Below are 6949 nucleotides of genomic sequence, written 5' to 3' on the forward strand. Positions count from 1 at the left end.
GACTGAAACCTCGGAACAGATGAAAGCCGAGAGAGTCAGGACTGGCGTGACTTGATGCTGCAAATGTGGAACTTGAAAACCAAGCTATGTCGACATAAATGGCGTGTTTACCCAAAACAAGCCGGAAAAAACGTCCCCAGCCAGCTGGACCAAACGCACAACTGTACATCGAGTGAGTCACTATAATATTGATCATGATACATGCAACACGGTGGCAGAGGGGTTAGTGCGTCTGCCTCACAATACGAAGGTCCTGCAGTCCTGGGTTCAAATCCAGGCTCGGGATCTTTCTGTGTGGAGTTTGCATGTTCTCCCCGTGAATGCGTGGGTTCCCTCCGGGTACTCCGGCTTCCTCCCACTTCCAAAGACATGCACCTGGGGATAGGTTGATTGGAAACACTAAATTGGCCCTAGTGTGTGAATGTGAGTGTGAATGTTGTCTGTCTATCTGTGTTGGCCCTGCGATGAGGTGGCGACTTGTCCAGGGTGTACCCTGCCTTCCGCCCGATTGTAGCTGAGATAGGCGCCAGCGCCCCCCGCGACCCCAAAAGGGAATAAGCGGTAGAAAATGGATGGATGGACATGCAACACTACCTTGCTCGTTATTACAACTACATCACATACGAGCTAGCTGTGTACAAACAAAACAAGAATCGTTGACTAATGCTTTACAGATACTGTAATACAATGGTTCATGTTTTTCAGTCAATACAGATTGGTGTACTATCGCAGTGTTGTGCATTACAAATCCAAAAGCCATTCTGGTGCTGACACAATAGCTAACTTACATAGGCTGACCATATTCTGAAATCCCAAAAAGAGGACACATATATGCGTGCCAAGGCGGGCTTGTTGAAAATTTGCCAATTATAATTGAACTTGCTTTATAAATAATATATTTATATAAATAAAACATTTTTTTCCTCTGTTGACAGCAGAGTTGGCGCTAGGAGTTTTCAAAATGGGGTCCCATGGCAACATCAAGTCATAAAAATGGGGTCCCACAGTAAATTTTTGGGGTCCCACTTTTTTGTAAGCGTTTTCAAAATAAATGAGAAACACATGCATTGTCCTGTTATATCTCACATTCTATATTGTGTTTTGGAAAAAGGTTGTCATGAACGTTACTTAATCCATTAAAAGAAATGATATAAAAAGAAGACAAATTTGTATGCATATGTAAATGTATTCAGTTATAAACATTCATTCACTTTCTTCTTTCCTTCATGGTTCTAAATTTTACCGCTGCTGGTAGTTTGTTCTATGTTTTTATTCAATAAGGTGTAGGTGTATTTATTTTGCTTCGGTCATGAAATGATAATAATGGTGTACCAGGGCATACATTTTATATTTAATGCTCAAATCTCTGAAGTCTACAGCTACTTCAAATCTATTCCTCATTTCAAAATGTTTACATTTTTTTGAAGTTTGTTTTCCTCCCCTTTTTGTCAAACAAAACTATGTTTTTTTATGGCCAACACACAAAATATGCAAAATCTTCCACCAGAAATATTTTTCAAAGTGGAATATTTGATGTGACGTAATCGGGGTTGAGGTGTGTGTGTGGGGGGGGACATGCTCTACCTGAGAAAGCATGAGGAGGTTGAGGTGGGCGGGGTTGATGTGTTTGGGCGGGGCGGGGGGTGTATATTGTAGCATCCTGGAAGAGTCAGTGTTGCAAGGGGTTCTGGGTATTTGTTCTGTTGTGTTTATGTTTTGTTATGGTGCGGATGTTCTTCCGAAATGTGTTTGTCATTCTTGTTTGGTGTGGGTTCACAGTGTGGCGCATATTTGTAACAGTGTTAAAGTTGTTTATACGGCCACTCTCAGTGTGACCTGTATGACTGTTGACCAAGTATGCCTTGATTAACGAACAACCCACTACCTCATTTTCTTGCTCTCGTCTCTGCCCCTCCCTCACGAATGTTGCTGCGTGCGTACACCTTCACAATTTGTTTTGTTTTTAACCCCTCTTAACCCTCTATGTACATTGAAAATACACGCAATCTTGACACAAAACGCCGGACATTTGAGGCATTTAGGAAATCCCGCCCGGACACCCCGGACAGTTCCGCAAAAGAGGACATGTCCGGGGAAAAGAGGACGTATGGTCAGTCTAAGCTTACGGCTTATACCGTAGCATACCATCGCAAGTCGATGTGATACTGAGGATTTCTGAAATAAAGGGCAGGTGAGACACCGGTCGGTAGTTTACCATGAGGTCAGGATCGAGGTTAGGTCTTTTAAGAAGAGGATGAATAACCGCTTTTTTGAATGCTAGGGGAACAGTGCCCGAGGAAAGTGATAAGTTTATAACATTTAGCACTGATGGACCTAATAATACAAAGAGCTCCTTGATCAGTTTCCCAGGAAGAGGGTCAAGTAAACATGTTGTTTGTTTTATTCCATTTACACGTTGTAACAATTCCTCTAATGTTATTTCCTCAAAACGAGAGAAACTATTTTGGAGGGCAGTATCCGCCGTATATACAATCGTGTTAGTCTTAATAGAACCCAGTTGTAGCTGGGACGCATTGTCTTTAATCTCCTTTCTAATGACTTCAATTTTCTTACTAAAGAATTGCATAAAGTCATCAGCTGAGTGGGTGGAGCTACTGGAAGGGGTCCCTTGTTGGGTTAGCGATGCTACCGTACTAAAAAAAAAAATTAGGATCGTTTTTATTACGGTGGATGAGATTTGAGTAATATTTAGCTTTAGCTAAGGTAAGCATGCGTTTCTAAGTTATTAAACCATCACTCCATGCTTGATGGTGCACCTCAAGTTTAGTCGTGCGCCTTTTGCGTTCAAGCTTTCTACATAATAATTTCTGAGCTCTAGTTTCTTCTGTAAACCACGGGGTACGCTTTTTTGGAGCCTTTTTTAACTTTAGCGATGCTATGTTATCAATGGTTTCGTGCAGGGCGTATGATAACCAAGCTGTTCTTGTTATTTGTAAGAGCGAACACTGAGGACCGGTGTCTCACCTTCCCTTTATTTCAAAAATCCTCGAAAAAATTGTTGCGGAGCAGTTAAATGAACACTTAGCGTCTAACAATCTATGTGAAACCTTTCAATCCGGTTTCAGGGCAAATCACTCCACGGAGACAGCCCTCGCAAAAATGACTAATGATCTATTGCTAACGATGGATTCTGATGTGTCATCTATGTTGCTGCTCCTCGATCTTAGCGCTGCTTTCGATACCGTCGATCATAATATTTTATTAGAACGTATCAACACACGAATTGGTATGTCAGACTTAGCCCTGTCTTGGTTTAACTCTTATCTTACTAATAGGATGCAGTGTGTCTCCCATAACAATGTGACCTCGGACTACGTTAAGGTAACGTGTGGAGTTCCCCAGGGTTCGGTCCTTGGCCCTGCACTCTTCAGCATCTACATGCTGCCGCTAGGTGACATCATACGCAAATACGGTGTAAGCTTTCACTGTTATGCTGATGACACCCAACTCTACATGCCCCTAAAGCTGACCAACACGCCGGATTGTCGTCAGCTGGAGGCGTGTCTTAATGAAATTAAACAATGGATGTCCGCTAACTTTTTGCAACTCAACGCCAAAAAAACGGAAATGCTGATTATCGGTCCTGCTAGACACCGACCTCTATTTAATAATACAACTCTAACATTTGACAACCAAACAATTAAACAAGGCGACACGGTAAAGAATCTGGGTATTATCTTCGACCCAACTCTCTCCTTTGAGTCACACATTAAAAGCGTTACTAAAACGGCCTTCTTTCATCTCCGTAATATCGCTAAAATTCGCTCCATTCTGTCCACTAAAGACGCTGAGATCATTATCCATGCGTTTGTTACGTCTCGCCTCGACTACTGTAACGTATTATTTTCGGGTCTCCCCATGTCTAGCATTAAAAGATTACAGTTGGTACAAAATGCGGCTGCTAGACTTTTGACAAGAACAAGAAAGTTTGATCACATTACGCCTGTACTGTCTCACCTGCACTGGCTTCCTGTGCACTTAAGATGTGACTTTAAGGTTTTACTACTTACGTATAAAATACTACACGGTCTAGCGCCATTCTATCTTGCCGATTGTATTGTACCATATGTCCCGGCAAGAAATCTGCGTTCAAAGGACTCCGGCTTATTAGTGATTCCTAAAGCCCAAAAAAAGTCTGCGGGCTATAGAGCTTTTTCATTTCGGAATCCAGTACTCTGGAATGCCCTCCCGGTAACAGTTCGAGATGCCACCTCAGTAGAAGCATTTAAGTCTCACTTTAAAACTCATTTGTATACTCTAGCCTTTAAATAGACTCCCTTTTTAGACCAGTTGATCTGCTGTTTCTTTTCTTTTTCTCCTATGTCCCACTCTCCCTTGTGGAGGGGGTCCGGTCCGATCCGGTGGCCGTGTACTGCTTGCCTGTGTATCGGCTGGGGACATATCTGCGCTGCTGATCCGCCTCCGCTTGGGATGGTTTCCTGCTGGCTCCGCTGTGAACGGGACTCTCGCTGCTGTGTTGGATCCGCTTTGGACTGGACTCTCGCGACTGTGTTGGATCCATTATGGATTGAACTTTCACAGTATCATGTTAGACCCGCTCGACATCCATTGCTTTCCTCCTCTCCAAGGTTCTCATAGTCATCATTGTCACCGACGTCCCACTGGGTGTGAGTTTTCCTTGCCCTTATGTGGGCCTACCGAGGATGTCGTAGTGGTTTGTGCAGCCCTTTGAGACAGTAGTGATTTAGGGCTATATAAGTAAACATTGATTGATTGATTGATTGATCATACAGATTACGGAACGTAAATGAAGTATTGTTGACGGTTTTTGGATACATTTTTAAAGGGATTTAGAGGCATAATGCATTGCTCCCATTAGCTGCATTGCTAGCCAGCTACGGCAAGCTGATTATTACACATTACAATGCAAAAACAAAACCTAAACATTTGTCTTCTTGTCTCTCATATGGATTGTGAATGATAGGTGAAATTCCAAAGAAGTGTAGTTTCCTTTTAATATTCTTGGCTGGTGCTATTTACTCATTCTAGTTCAATATAATGCAGACTAGTAGTACCACTTTGGAACTGCTCCACCACCTACCGGGGATCACTGTGACAATTGCTACCTAATGTCGGGGATGTTTGTAACTTAATTTTTTGATTGCATCTTAAGGCACAACAATTATTCCAGAGATAACTCTTATCTCAAAACACTCTTAAGTTGGAACGCTCTTAAGTTGAGGTACAACTGTAATAGTTTGGGTTTATCAAAAGTGGTCACCCAAAGCGCTTTACAGTACACTGAAATTATTCATTGACTCTACAGTCACACGCTGGTGGTTGTAAGCTGTTTGTAGGCACAGCCGTGGTTCAAACCGATTGTGGACGGCACTGGAGGTAAGGTGAGCGAAGTGTCTTGGCCCTTGTCACCATTGATGGGGGTAAGCTGAGTTTGAACCGACATCCTTTTTGATATTCCTTCATTTTGATGTTTTTTGTTTTTGTTTTATTTTACAATGATGCGCTGAATTTTGCTGAGAGCTGTTTCTAACATTTTGGGTATTTGTACATCTACAAAGATATCCATGTGTAATATACAGTATGGGCTAAAGGTTTGGACACACCTTCTCCACATTCAATGCGTTTTCTTCATTTTCATGACTATTTACATTGTACATTGTCCCTGAAGGCATATAAACAATGAACACATGTGGAGATATGTACTGAACGAAAAATGTGAAACAACTGAAAACGTCTTGTATTATAGTTTCTTCAAAATAACCACCCTTTGCTCTGTTTACGGCTTTGCACACTCTTGGCATTCTCACGATGAGCTTCAAACACACCTGTGAAGTGAAAACTATTTCAAGTGAGTACATCTTGAAGCTCATCAAGGGAATGCCAAGAGTGTGCAAAAAAGTAATCAGAGCAAAGGGTGGCTATTTTGAAGAAACTAAAATATAATACATGTTTTCAGTTATTTCACCTTTTTTGTTAAACTCCGAATGTGTTCATTCATAGTTTTGATGTCTTCAGTGACAATCTACAATGTTAATAGTCATGAAAATAAAGAAAACACATTGGAGGAGAAAGTGTGTCCAAACTTTTGGCCTGTACTGTATAGTAGATTAGATTAGATTAGATTAGATTAGATTAGATTAGATAGTACTTTATTTATTCCTTCAGGAGAGTTCCTTCAGGAAAATACAAATTTTCAGCACAATCCCATTCAAGATCAGACAACATTAAAGGGAGACAGAACAGGATCGCTGACTGGTCTGCCGGCTTCCAGCGCCCCTTACAAAAAAGGTGTGATACAGGTAAACAAGTGGGTGGAATGGGAGAAAAAAATAGAAGATTAAAATAAAATAAAATAAAATAAAATAAATGGTCTAAACCTGGGCCCTGGAGAGGAGGTCCAGACTGAGGCCAAGGGAAAAAAACAACAACACCTCATAGCCATAGTACACATCCTTACATGTGTGTAAGAGGGAAACATCAAACATCAAATAACACAAAGGACATGAAAGATATTAAAGCAGAGGATACATCCATCCACTTCTACATACAGCTATGAATAAAAAGTAAAAGAAACATATACACTGTGGTGGCCTCTGCGGTGTTCCACGCCATCGCCCGCTGGGGAGGAGGGAGCATGGCCAGAGGCAGGAGCAGACCCAACAAAGCAACCAAGAGAGCCGACTCCACTCTTGGCCCCCAACCAACTCTCGGCCAGTGTGTTGGAGTCTTTGTTTCAGCACTAGTGCAAAGTGCTTTATGTTAGCTTTAAGTGAGTTGTATTGATATTATACCCAGGGACTGCAGTTAAACAGGCACATTTACAGATTTTTTAACGTATATATATATAAACAAAACGCATCTTATGCTGTAGCAATAGTGTATTGGATTGCATGTTAAATTAGATTGTTGATGTGTGCTTGCCTATATATGTTATGGGATGCACTAT

The sequence above is a fragment of the Nerophis ophidion genome, linkage group LG01 (genome assembly GCF_033978795.1).
Source record: "Nerophis ophidion isolate RoL-2023_Sa linkage group LG01, RoL_Noph_v1.0, whole genome shotgun sequence".
NCBI classification, from domain to species: Eukaryota; Metazoa; Chordata; class Actinopteri; order Syngnathiformes; family Syngnathidae; genus Nerophis; species Nerophis ophidion.